Genomic DNA, 14765 nt, shown 5'->3' with positions numbered 1-14765 from the left:
AAAAATAAGTCTCTTTGTACTGTACTCCTAAAGCAACCTTTCTTTATTTATATTTAGATAGCAACGAATCGAAAAAAAACGAATGATTGAATTGCTTTATATAAGCTGGTCATTTGTCTTTGCAAACACTGGCTGTCATTTGAAATCTGAATATGCTGCAGAAAGTGAAAACTTTAGGTTTTTGTTTTCACTATGCAATTATTCACTGTACTCTACAAGTAATTCAGGTCTTGAATTGTTCTCTGTCATCCCCTATCTTATTGTTTTTCTTTTATTATGTGGCTCTGCATAAAAAAAAAGATCACATCAGTTTAAATTTGTTACACATAAATCTTTTAAATTGATCAGTATCATAATCTAAATGGTGTTTGTGGCACATGACATGAAGGGCAGGTTAGAAGCTGTAACCTCCATCATGACAGATGCAGATAATTCCATTGGTAACATCTGTTAAGAGGGTTGTAACAGCACTGATGTAAATTGCAGTGACCCATGCAAATTATAATCTTTTGGCAATGACAGTATCAAATATTTTTTAAAATGCTAACTAAACGGTAATGCTAATGAGCAGTTACGAAAACAATTCTGGGGTTCCGTTTCACCAGGTAAAACGTTTTTTGAAAATAGTTCTCTAAGGTCCAGATTACTTTGAGTGATGCAGAATTGCCCTCAGGGGAATGATTAACTGATTTGGCCAGAATCACAAGATATGACCCAAGACTCGAGCTGGTTCCCCAGCTCCAAAGTTGGCCATTACACCACATCCTCTCCCTACTTGCATGGTTAGTAGTTGGTTTTGTTTTAGGTGGCACTAACACGAGAAATGGGTTGTTGCAACCTGCCTCCTGACGAGAGCCTCTGCACCTATTTTATTACAAATTAACCACTAACCCCCGCCCATAAGCTGGCACTGGGCATAGAAGTGGTATCCCCAGAACCTGAAATCAGAATACTCCTGTACCTGTGAAGACTCAAGGAGAAGGACTGCCCTGCTATCTTAAGCCTGAAGGAAGACTACACCTGCTTGCCTGGAAACTAGGACTCCAGAAGTGACTCCAAGGGTAAGTTGGCTGACCTCCTGTATGAACTGCAGGGATTCAACAAGCTTCCAGAGGCGTTTCCTGCTTTTCAGCTGACCAGACCAACTGAAACTGACTTTGTCCCCGCTACTGCTCTCTGTGGGGATGAATCCTAACCCCCAAGTCTTGTACTGAAGCTCCAGGATCTGTGGCTGGAGTCAGAGTGTGCTTCCCCCAACTTAACTGAAGGTCTCACCGGACCCAGCACAGTATGACGCAGACCCCTCGGAGGTGAGCTGTGGCACTTGTCATCGAAGGCTTCACTGGATCCGACATAGAATAACGTAGAGCCCGGCAGAGCCATGTAGCTCCCAAATGAAAACCTCAGGGTCCATCGGAAGACGGTGCAGAGATGTGCGTTGCAGCTCCTCACTGAAGGCTTTACCAGATGTGACGCAACCCCCCGCAGAGTAGCTCCCAAATGAAAACCTCAGGGTCCATCGGAAGATGGTGCAGAGATGTGCGTTGCAGCTCCTCACTGAAGGCTTTTCCAGATGTGACGCAACACCCCGCAGAGCAGTGCAGTCCTGATGGAAAACTTCACTGTGTCCAACGCAGAGCGATACAGGGCAATACAGAGCCCTGCTGAGTTGCGCCACACAGTCCCTGCATCGAAGTCATAAGGTAAAACTTCCAGTTTGACGAACTGGTCCTGTATCCGCACTGTACTCCATCGCGGTCGGTCTGAACTTGTGACTGTCTAAGTTGGGCATGACTAGATTCCCTCAGTTGGCACTATTTTGAAACTTAAACTTTAAAAATTCATAACTGAGGTTTTACTGATCAGATTTTTGTTAGAAATAGTCTCTATTTTTCTAAATTGTTTTGGAGTTTTCTTGTGTTGTATTTTCACTTTATTACTGTTTGTGTGATGCATGAATATTTTACACATTGTCTCTAAGTTAAAGCCTGACTGCTTTTGTTCCAAGCTATGGAAGGGTTAATTAAACCCAGGTTTATTTAATGACTTTGGTGGTTCACTCTGACATGGATTGTGATTATTCTTTGAAGTGCGTTTTAATCCCCTTCAACAAATAATCACATTCCTATACCCTTGAAGCGATATTTGTTTTCCAAGATTTGAGCTTGGGATGTAAGTAGACAAAGAAGGCCAGACAGACCTCAAAAATCTAAAAAGTGAGTTTGCTGCAACAATTCAATATCTAGTTATATTGTGGATTTGATGCGTGGAGTAAACATTGCATTCATAAAATTTTTTGCTGTACCTGAATTCTTGAATATTATAACAGAAAATTAGACCTAATTGTATATTGAGACCTCAGTACTTATAGATTACCTTTTATTTGTGTGAATTACTTGGAACATTGTCTATATAATGGCATGTCAGCTAGTAGTGAGGACAAGTAAAAGAACGAAACTTCAAATATATTGGAACTATAATGCTGTCTGCCATACCTTTCATGTTCTGTCCCTTGTAGTTCATACTTTTAAATGTCTTGCTGTTGGCAGGGTATACCTAAAATGTGCTTGAATGGGTTAAATGTTAGGTTGGAGCTGGGTCTCACCCGTCCGGACATCAGCTGCTTAGGGGATATTCTAAAATACTATATTAGCACCCTGCGTGCTCCAGTAACCTCCCTGAAAATACAAATTAAAACAATCTTTGAAGAAGGAGGATCCCCATGGCAGGGTCAGCTGGCCGTAGCCATAGAATTGCTAGAAATAGATGCTCAAAATTTGCACAGTTTAAATATTCCACTAACCGCATGGAAAAGAACAGTGAATACACTGTTTAAGAAAATATCCTACGAAAGAGATTTGGAAAGCTTACACCATCAACCCAATCTCACAGCACTGGACACTTCCTATACAGTGGGCAAACCACAGCCTTACTTTGAGCAAGCACTGACAGTCTCGGCCCGGAAATAAATCGCCTATATGAGACTTCTTGCACTGCCTATTGTGGATTTTAACCAAGTCTGGGCCCAGAAGGACAATTCAGCTGCATGTCTACTTTATAGCTACTATCGTGAATCCTGGCTCCATCTGCTGTGCTGCTGTCTAAAGCTAGCTAGTGAGCGGCACCGACTGGTTCTTCCCATTTGCAGGTCTCACGTCTTGTACGATGCAGAGAAGCCTCAGACCTGTGTTTCTCTGCTAAAACCGCTCAAACAGTAGCTCGGTTAGGAAAATTTACAGAATCAATCCGGCCAGCACTGTCACAGAAAATGGAGTCACAAAAAAAGAAACCAGCTGGCTTTCAAGCAAGAGAGACTGACAATACTCCCCACTAAGTTTTATGCACTTGCACTTTATTGCCAGTTTGGATAAACTGTTTTTAACGTTTTAATTCTCTTTTAGTTTGCAGCAGGTTGTGCGGGATGTTAACTCTTTTCTTCTTTTAGATTATTGTAATGATAGTATATTGTAACGATTTTAAGTAATTGAACAATAAAGCTTAACACACACAAAAAATGGGTTAAATGTAACATTTAAATGGCGTTTCTGATATTGTAGAATATACTGACAGGCTGAACTTCAATTTGAAGTTTAAGATTGTTTTTCACAGTTGTAACTGCAGCCAGTAGAATACAATAAATGTGCTCTGTGTAATCCTTTAGTCAGAATCCATGGGAAGTGTGGTTTTACCTTTCCTGGATTTCCAGCGATAATTTATAATGTATGACGTACTAGATAATGACCTGGTGACTGTGTTGAAAACTCAAAAGGGACAAATAATTTGGATCATTGGGATCTCTTCAGAAGATGAAAAAAAAAGATTTCAGAGGAAATCATAGAATGGAGGAAACTCATTGTCAGGCAATACCAGTTGTTGCTAATATGATCTGCTTAATGTTCATCCTAGCACTAGAAATTCGTTGACTACTTCCACAGTACATGAGATTTAAATTATTTTCGTTAAATGAAAATGTGGGTCAGATTTTCCTGGGAAATGGTTGTGAGATTGCTTATGCAGTCTAGTATTTTTAGAGGATGTAAGGCATCTCCTTGATACCTTCTGCTTTGGCTGTCTTTTAGCTTTGGATTGTGAACATAAAATTTCCTAGCTGACATGAACACAAGTTTTCACTTCTACTAAGGACACAGAGGCGAGGTTTATGCCTAAATTTTGCACTTTATCTTAAATAGCAGCACAAAGGAAACAGCTACACTTTCCAAGAACCACTGGGAAACACTAGTACAACAAACAATCAATCAAAGTCCATAATGCTGGTCTGTAATTCAGATTCTTTAGCCTTTTGCTGTCTTTCTTTCTCAAAACTCAACCTCTATCCTCCAAGACCCAATACTTTTCACTAATAACCAGCGTTATTTCATCATATACAACACTTCATGGGTGGATCTCTAGATAAAAGATATGAGATCCCTCAAATATCCACCCGTCAGCATAATCGTGTTCTTAGTAGTATTGAAAGCTTTCCTTCATGTTAGGCCCAGGGGCTAGGATTATGCTATTTCAAAGCTTACTCACAATCAGCGGAGTAATTTCCCTCACCACTTTCATGATAACCTCCAGTCTGGCCTCCAGAGAAAATAAGTTTGAGGCTATAGCTATGCTTAATAAATGGACCCAGAATAATTTTGACACATCTATTTCTGCCTTTTGCATGACCAGCCTCACCCATCTAACTATGATAGGTGATGACACTGCTATGAATGGCTTTGTGATAGCATTTAGCAATTGTGATACTCCAGGGGGTCTGAACTTCTCCATCATGCCTCGTAGATATTGATACACTGCACAGTACATTCAAACTCTAGATAGTGTACCACTCTGTTGTTGCTTTTGGTATGTTTTGATATGGAAAAAGTAACCCGATGCTATACTTCTCGGCAAGTCCTGAGACTTGACATCTAATGCCCTCCTACAAGATGTTAAACAAAGAGGCATAGCAATCCTCTCTGCTACCTCCTGTCGAGAGTGGAACTCATTTTGTTGTTTGAATAAGAACAGATTCAAACTCATGTTCACATCCCACAGACCAGAGTATTTGGGATCTAGGGGCATTAACATCGTAATGCCCATCAGTAGGTGACACACCAAAGGGTGTTCTTCGACTGAGATCCTATCTACTGCGGCAAGCACTGCAGAAATGGCAGATTAAAGGCATACTGGGCCAGATGGATTAATGTTCTGAACAGCGATTTCCTAATTACGATTATATCTTAATCGCAATTAGGAAATCCCTATTCCTAATGTATTTGACTGTTCTATTTTAATTAACCATTTCTAGTGGGTCACAAAAAAACCTACCCAATCAATATTAGTAAGACAGGTCGCAGTTTGTGACCTATTAGGAATAACAGCCATCACAGGGATGGTGGCCTGCTGAGGTCAGCAAACCACCATGTCTGTGACTGCTTTTTATTAAAGCAGTCTTCTTTTTTGAATGCAGCTCGTTTTCCTTAACTGAAAATGGGATGCATTTAAAAAAAGAAAATGAAACTATTAAGTTTCCTGCCCTTAAAAATTATTTTACTTACATTCACAAAAGGGAAGAGGTCCCATGGAGACCCCTTCTGATTACCAATGGGTTACCACCACTTTTGAATTGGTGGTAAAGTAGTAATGTTTTGCGACCGGAATTCGGTCACAGAACATTAATACATACAACCGTGAATCAGAATTTGGAATGGATGCCCTAATCACACACCTTCCAAATACCAAATCGCAAATGCAAATTGCGATTCGGTAACAAGTTGCAGAATCACAATTTGCCTTTTGTACATTAAAATAGGCTTTTTTGTAGTTGAAAACAGCCCGATTCACAGTTGCAGCTTCAGACTCCAGCTGAAGTACCTCATAATTTGGTGATCTAGTTGCTGTGGGAACAGATCCCTCTGGCACTGACCGGCCCCATTTCATCATGAGGGCTTGGAAAACCTTGTGATGAAGCCTCCAAGCACTAGTATTCTGGAAGTGTCACTCCACTGCGGTGTTCTGGCAACCTGGAAGATATTCTACTGTCACTGCTTCCTTGTTCCCTAGGCAGAAGTGACCGAAGTCCTTGGCTACCACTGTGAGCATTCTCAACTGGGTGTCTCCCAGATGATTGATGTTGCACTGAGAAGTTGTCCATTTTCAGCAGTACACAGCATTTCACCTGGTCTTTTGTCCAACATTTCACCTCAAAGAGAGTTTCAAGAAGCTCTAGGTAGTTAATGTAAAGTGCCAATTTGTCTTCTGTCTAACTTCCCCATGGAGATAAATCTTTGCATCTGGCTTCTCCAGCCTGATCTGCTGGCATCTGACTTTATCACCAGATCTGGGGTTGATCTGAATATAGCCATGCCATTCCTGGTTTCCATGTGCTGGAGCCACTATTGCGACTCCTTCATGGCCTTGTTTGTCAGGGTTACTTACTCTGAATATGTGCATCTCCTTCTGAGATGCAGGTCCTTAATGCGCTCCTAGAGAAGATCACATGGATGGAAGATGCCAATAGGCTCACTAGCTTAGTGATTTGTCAAAGTCAGAACATCAACTTTTGGAGTGTTTGTCTTAGCTCCCCCTTCATATTTGCACTCTTAGATTGTGGCAGTTGTAAGGTCACCGGAACGCAGGGGCAGTTCCTCCGCTAAGGTGGAGGAGCATTGCCCCATTGCTCGTAGAGCATACATTTTAAAACAATTAAATAATAATGTAATTATTATCATTTTATTTTTCTTTGCTATGGGGCTGGGTTAAGGCGGGCGGGGCTGGGGTCACAGGGGTAGGAGTAGTTTGCACACTCCAAGTGTGCAGGATTGCTTGCACGACCGTCTTGGGCCAGCCAAATAGTCACGCGCACTTTCCATCTTCCCCACCAGGCTGTAATGCACAGCCTAATGAGTAACATGCACAGGCCTGTCTGACCGCTGAACCACAGCACTCAGACCAATCACAATGCTGCATTGCAGTGTTGTGATTGGCTATGGGGAGCCTGGGTGCTTCCTGATTTGGACCTCCCAAGAAGAGCAGCAACACAACAGAGACGGCGGCCGTTTTTAAGGTAGGTGTTTATTTATTTATTTATTTTTTCAAACCCCCAAATGACACCCGCCCACCCAATGCCACCCCCGTTCCCTGCCAGCCACCACTGCCAGAACGGCTTCCATGATCAAGCAAGACTCTACTTCTTAGTGTTCAATGAACCCCAGACTCTGTAACTGGTTAACTACCATGTCAAAATGTTGTCTGAGAAGAAGTGAGCATTGATCCATGATCGGAAATTTCATGGAGGAAGACAAGCAGTCGAGCTGCCCTCGCCCAAGAAAATATGACCGGTCTGAAAAACTTTGTGAAGCACCTGGAGGCTGATACCAGACCGAGGAATAAGGTCTTGAATTCCTACACCCGATTATTCCATCGGAAATGCAGGAACCTACAGTTAGGGGGAAAGATTGACCCCATCAGGTAGGCATAAGTCTAGATGGACCATCCAGGCACCCAACCCGAGCATATCCCTGTGTAGATGAATCCCCTTCATCTTGAAGTGGTGGAAAACCGACCACTCATTAAACTCCCTTACGTAGATGACTGGGCGGTGCCCGTTGTATTTCTTCTGTACCATTTAGATGTTACTCAAGCCCGAGGGTAGGCCAGCATGCAAGCAATGTCTCCTTTCTCATCTAAGGCTAACACTTACAGGTCAATTAAGGCCAAACCTCTGTCTGATAATGAAATGTGCCTCGGCCTCTGCCATTGCCTCAGCAAGCCATAAAACTTTATCTGAATGCCTTACATCGTTCAAAAGATCAAGGCATCGCTAGTCAGTTCCCGCCAACAGTGTGCAAATGAAGCCAACCTTCCCCCTATTTCTATGAACTAAGAATGGATCAGTTTAACTGGTGTATGTATTTGAAGGATTGAAACTCGCTCTGACAGCATCTCTGCTGCCATGATTCCTACTGGCTTCCCAGGAGGGGAAGAATCTGCCAAATTGATTCTGGTCCTGCCACTGGCCTCTTTGGGATGCCTGCACACTAAAAGTACCTTGGTTGGAGAAATTGTAGAAGTACGCCGTCTTCTGACTGCTCCGAAAACCTTTTGGATGAATATTTCTTTAGTGAGGCTTGCATCTTATTGAGGGAGGGGAAGGTGGAAACATATTTGCCCAGCCCTTTAAAGACGGGGTCCACGAAGAGGCCCTCTGAGGTAATTGTGTCAGCCTCCGATGTGGCCAAATCCCCAGGTTTTGGGTCCCACTTTTATAGGGAGCGATCTGTGGCTTACATAGAGATAGTACAATTTGCATTCCCTAGGAAGATTACCATCCTCTTGGCCCATCCAGTATGTACCTCGAGCAAGATCAGGGTCCCTTAGTCTTTGGCTTCTTCGTCCATATCCAGTATCTTGCCATATCAAGCAACTTCGTTGACGGTCCTGCGATGTCTAACAGTTTGTCCTGGCAAGCCTGCCAAAACTGGTCTGTAACCTTTTTGGGGTACCTTACAAATTTTATTAGGGATGTGGCAATGCAGACGTCAGTTCTGGGTGTGGGTTCCACTTTTCCTTCTAAAGTGGGGCAAAGGTATTCATCCCTGAGGTTCCCCGAACGTCCTTGTTTACGTGTTCCCTCAGCTGGACAGCATTGTATTGTGTAACCTAGTTGCCTGGAGCAATAGGACCTTGAAATAATCCTCCCATTCATTTGTTTAAGGTCCTGAGGTTCCTAGGACGAATGCTAGGGTCTGCAGGCTTCTGAACCATCATCAAAATCCCTCGAAATGGGCCATGAGCCTGCGAAGCCACAATGGGCTAGAGTGCTTAGACCGCGGCACCTCTCTAACCGACGGGAGCGCTCCTCTTCTCAAGCCTAACAGGACATTATTCAACTCCTTCGCTCCCTGGACTGTGGGTGGTCTCCCTCCTGCTCTCAGCCTAAGGAAACCTGAATGATCAGGCTGGCCTCGACACGCCATTAATCTTCGTCGCCCTCAGCAGTCCCCCGCGGAGACAGGGTTGCACTTCCATGCTCCTTGCTTGTCCACCCCTTGCCCTGAATATATCGTGGCAGCGATGCCGGTGTGCACCTCATGACGGCGGTGCTGATTTCCTGAGAGCCGCTCCTCAGCCTATTCCTCGGAGAGTAACATCTCTGGGATGGCTTGTGCCACTGAGTCTAGCTTGCTCCTAGACTGGAATAGGTCATGTTGGCCATGTTGGCCGTTGTTAAATTTGGTTATTTTGCTTGTCCTCTCTCTTTCCTCCTTTTCTTTTCCCTTTCCTTTATTTCTTCTGTCTAGAGGGAAGTGGGGTCTTGCTCTTAGGCGTACAGCATTTCTTGATCAAGGGCTGTTAAGTGATGTATTGGCTCCTCTTTACATTGTGCTGGGCATTGTAACATATTCTGGCTGTGTTTGCTTCTCATGGAGGCTTGACGGGGAGGGTCGGGGGTGTTGCCTTATAAGCTTTTCTTCCGACTTACGATGGCACCTGTGTGTGGCTTGTTCTTACTATGACTTCCGTACCCTGCCTGCAACTTCTCTCCCTTAATGTTAAAGGTCTTAATTCCCCCAGCAAGCGCCGCCAAATTTGGCGTTACCTCTTACAACAGAACCCAAACGTAGTCTTCTTACAGGAGACCCACCTGTTAAAGGCAGACACTTACCGCATGGCTCACCCTAAATATCCCCTCCAGTACTGGGCATCTGCACCTACCAAAACAGCTGGGGTGGCTATTCTTTGCAGAAAAGGCATTCAACAGGGGATCCCAAAGTAGTATGAGGCAAAGATGGTAGATTCCTTAAACTAGAGGTCCGGATCGGATCACGGCCATTAACACTCTGCAATATTTATACTCCCAAACAAGCACCGAACGAACCCCTTTATTCTGGAATTCATACGGGAACAGATAACACATGAAGACCAGCAGCTTATTCTGGGAGGTGATTTGAACCTAGTGTGGGATGAGGGATTAGACCATAGTCATGGCTCATTTCATGGGGCGGGGCCCATGTCCGCCTCTCTGAAAAAACAACTAACTGATCCGGATTAATAGACATTTGGCGCAACCACTCCCCAGCCACGCAAGATTACTCGTACTATTCCCATATCCATCGTACCTACTCTCGCATAGATTATCTTTTTGTTTCGCACTCCCTGATACGCAATACACTCTCAGCATCTATGTCCGATATCTCCATCTCGGACCATGCCCATGTGGAACTCCTGTTACACGATCACACATCTCATCCACGTCAACCTCCTCGTTGGAGACTCCGACCCACCCCCACACCCAGGTTCTCCAGGATCCCGTGGACTTTTCTGAGCTCCGTGATGCTATCATATCCTATTTCTCGTCCAATGACATACCTGAAACTCCTTTCCCCATGGTCTGGGACGCCTTTAAAGCCACAATTCGGGGTCATATCAATTCCATTGCGATAGCTCGGGCTCGGGAAGCTCGCCTTTTTGAGGATAATCTGTCCCGCAACATAAAAAATTTGGAAAAACTGGATCAGCAGCATCCTCTTGCCCTCCACAAGTGACTCCTGGCCATGCTCCGTGGCCAGCTACGGTCCCATAGGACTAACAAGATGGAGCACGCTCTTTTGGAGTTAATGAAGGGGGGGAGAAGGTGGAGCGGTTCTAGCTCGTCGCCTTCAGAAGAGGGCTGCAAAGGCTCACATGGCCAAAATTAAATTAGATGATGGCACGTGGGCTACCTCTGAAACCGCTAAACTGAAAGCCTTCCATAACTACTATTCATCGCTCTATGCACTTGACCCACCCAACCTGGATCAGATCCAGGCAGTACTGGGAGAATGTAACTGGTCCCCGATCGGTAGACACCACGCACAACTCCTCAAAGACCCACTTACGCTGGAGGACCTTACCGGTGCACTAAAGGACCTCCCTCCTGGTAAGTCCCTGGGCCCAGATGGCTTCCCGGTCTCTTTTTACTGCCCTTTTCTCCTGCAGATTCAAGAGCATTTACTTCACCTTGTTAATTATTTCTCGGATACTGGTGGACCCTCCACCTCTATGGCGATGGCTCAGATCGCACTACTTCCCAAACCAGGGAAGGACCCCACGGTATGTTCTTCTTTTCGCCCCATCGCGCTTTTTAACACGGACCTCAAACTCTATACCAAAATCTTGGCCAAACAGCTCGACCCACATCTACCTAGGGCTTATTGAGCCAGATCAAGTTGGTTTCATTCAACATCGGCAGGGTACGGATAACGTGCAGCGCATTGCGCATTTGGTCGGGAAGGCTCGTCACTGGAATATACCTGTGTGCTTAAAATCACTCGATGCTGAAAAAGCATTTGACCGGGTGGATTGGGCCTTTCTCCGGGCAGTCCTGCATAAAATAGGGTTGGGACCACAGATGATTGCCAGGATTATGGGTCCCTACCTCTCACCTCAGGTCCAGGTGCGAGTCAGTGGCCAATTTACGGGTCCTATTTCTGTTCACAGGGACACCCAACAGGGATGCCCTTTATCCCCCTATTGTTTGCACTTGTCGTCAAACCTCTTGCCATCATGATCCGTCAATCTCCTAACATTACTGGCATAGTTCATGGAGGTCTGGATCATAAAATATCCCTGTTCGCGGATGACCTCCTCCTCACATTGTCTAGCTTACGTTCCTCTTTACCCGCCTTCCATGGGTTGCTTCAGTCTTTTGAACTTGTCTCGGGCCTCAAAATTAATCACGCTAAGTTGTGGGCCTTGAATCTCACAATCCCTGAATCGGAGCTCCCCGTGCTCCAATCCCTTGTCCTGTATCAATGGGCATCCCATTCCATTCGGTATCTAGGTCTCAATTTAACCCCTAACCTTAACACGTGGTCGCAAGCTAATTGGCAAGAATGTAAAAAGGCCATCTTAGAGGAGCTGCGAACGTGGAAATCTCTTCCTGGCTGGCCCTCCCAAATGTAGTTAAAATATCGGTGCTCCAGAAAATATTATATTTATTCCAAACCTTGGCCACGCTTTTTCCGCAGCACCAGATTCAGAATCTTCAGCGTGAACTTATTACCTTCATATTGGGAGGGCAACGACCACGCTTTTCTAATAAAATACTTATGCTACCGCGAGACAGCATGATGGAGTACTACTGGGCCTCTCACCTTCGTTTTATTTTGGAATGGATTGCATGGGAAAGCAAGAAGGTCTGGTTTCACTTGGATAGGGCGGTGGCCTGCAGACCCATATGGGATCTCGCCTGGCTCTTGCGGGAAGCTCGGCCGCGCATTGCCTATATGGCCATCCCAACAAAAACCTGCTAAATGTTTGGGCTAAGTTAGCACTGTCAAAGGGTCTCACTTCTTTCCGTCCCCTCACACCCATATAGCACGCATTCCACACTTCCCGCCTGCCCTGCATCCACACACCTTCTTGGCCTGGACGGAGGGGGGTACCGGACACTCCAGGACCTTTTCCAGAGAGATAATTTTAAATCCTTTAAACAATGCAAACTGGACTTTCATCTCTCTGAGGGGGCTAGGCTACAATATCTCCAACTTCGGCACTGGGTACAGGCGTCATCCTCCACTCAGGGAGCCACCCGTCCCTTTACCCCCATTGAACGGCTGGTGCGCTCTTTTGATGACTCCCAGGGTCTGATCTCTCTCACATATCAAGTTCTTCAACACGCCCCCCGTGTTACTCCACATATTTATCAGTCACAATGGCAGTCCGACACCTCCACAGACATCACGCCTACACAATGGGTCCATCTATGGCGCGACATCCCGAGGGATTTCCACAGCATCTCTCTGAGGGAAACTGCGTACAAGGTTATGACACAATGATATTAGACCCTCCACAAATTGCACAAAATGTTCCCCGACTCTTCCCCTACCTGTTGGCGCTGAACGAGCGCTGTTGGAGATTTTCTGCACATTTGGTGGCATTGGCCGTTTTTGAACACCTACTGGAAAGAGGTCCTTAGTCACATTGAACAGCTGATTGGTTACCCATTGCCCGAAGTCCCGTCCACAGTCATTTTGGGCCTCAAGCCAGTGAACCTATTCGCCATGACGTGCAGGGATTGGCATCTAAGCTTACACATGCTCGGCGCCGCTAAATAAATCACAGCATTATATTGGAAGAAGGCTGAAACGCCTCTAGTGAATGTCTGGTTCACTCGCCTGTGGCGCATACCATGGCAATGGAGTTACTCACGGCGCGGCTGCCATTTCGCGGTTCTAAATTTACTAAACTCTGGCAACCATTGATAGAATATTTTTGCAAACTTGAACATGCCCATCTTCAGCCCCGAATCTTCGGGCTTTACACCTATTCGAAGATAATGTACTCCCCATCGACACGGACAGACTCTGGGGGCCCAATAGAAATGCCAACTAATATCTCCACTACATGGGGTTGTCTCTCTAAGATCTTACATTCCCTTCCCTATATGTCCATTTCCCCTCGCAGGAGGTCAGTTTCTGGACCCGGGATGCCTGACTCACCATGCCTACACATCACACAGCTCCTTCCTCCAGTTGGGGACCTGCATCATCTAGGCCCTGTACACAAGCGGGATAGCCTTTCCCTCTCCTAAGGTAATGCTCTCGATCAATGATAGCTTTTTTGTGGCACCACTGCTTTGTTTTTGATGCTTTCATTCACAGATCTTTTAGAATGTTTTCCGCTGTGCTCCTCTCTTTCCCTTTCTCTCCCCTTTGCCTTCTCTTCCTTTCCTTTTCCTTTCTCTTTCCTTTTTATGTCCTTTGATATCTTGATTGTTGTATTGTTTTTTGACTCGTATTTTCAATAAACAGATTTGAAACAAAATCCCTCGAAATCTGATCTCTTCAGGGTCATTGTGATGGATGGGGCATGGGATGGAGGGAGTCCAGAATTTTGTGTTGGGAGTGAGCTCTTCGCACCTGAGCTACCCCGTTGCGTCCCCTTGGACAATGGCAAAAAAACCTACTTCAGCCTGCAATAGGGCCCTCCCTTTGGCCTTGAAGTGACTTGAGCCCTCGTGCCTCTGGGGCTTACTGACTCCTGAAGGTAGCATCAAATCTTCCCACCTTTGGAGGGGCTCAGGGAGGGGTCCCACCCAAGTGAGAAGATTCCTCCTGAAAGGCTTCAAGGCACTGGATGCTACCTTATTAATTGATACCCAAAAACACTTTGCCAGTACTGAAAAAGATTCTTAAACCACACTCGGTTTGTTGAGCACCCTATTTAATATCAGTGTTCAACCATTAATCATTTTCTTCTTTTTTTATGGTCTCATTTGAAAAACAGTCACATACATCGACATAATGAGGACAAACTTAAATATACAATTTGTACAACATCCACTCCATCCATGGAAAAAAGGAAGGTTGTTTCTGTTTTAGGTCATAATTGCTCTTACAGGGGGTGCAGTACCCATGGATGTAGAGGCTTTTGCCTCAGTTAAATGTTTGAAAATAGGCCTCAAAAACAATCTCCTCCAAACATTTAGAGTCTGGTTTCACAACAAGCAAAAGGAGAATGTTACTTATTTTTCCCGGACACTTGTGATAGTTTGTCTTCACATTGTAAAAAACTTGAATCTGCAAATTGACAAAATAGAATGCACTGTTACTCTCTCCTCCTCCCCTCCCTCAAGAGATCCACAGGTTTACATGCAAAAAATGTCTTCTGTTACTTACGTACTGTATCCTGGAACCCTACACATTACTGAACTGAATTGTAAAGCTTTCAATGATACACATAGATGGCTACAGATGACTTGAAGCTTTGCTCGAGCAGCAAGAAGAGGTAGA

General features: G+C 44.9%; 1 protein-coding gene across 1 annotated transcript in view; it reads left to right on the top strand.

The window, feature by feature from the left end:
* ACOXL (acyl-CoA oxidase like) overlaps nucleotides 1–14765 on the top strand; it is a 1019872-nt gene that overhangs the window by 616428 nt on the left and 388679 nt on the right. The gene's annotated exons all lie outside the window — the stretch shown is intronic.

The sequence above is a fragment of the Triturus cristatus genome, chromosome 6, assembly GCF_964204655.1.
Source record: "Triturus cristatus chromosome 6, aTriCri1.1, whole genome shotgun sequence".
Classification (NCBI taxonomy): Eukaryota; Metazoa; Chordata; class Amphibia; order Caudata; family Salamandridae; genus Triturus; species Triturus cristatus.
The sequence above is the reverse complement of the archived record's forward strand: the minus strand, read 5'-3'. Positions and strand labels throughout refer to the sequence as shown.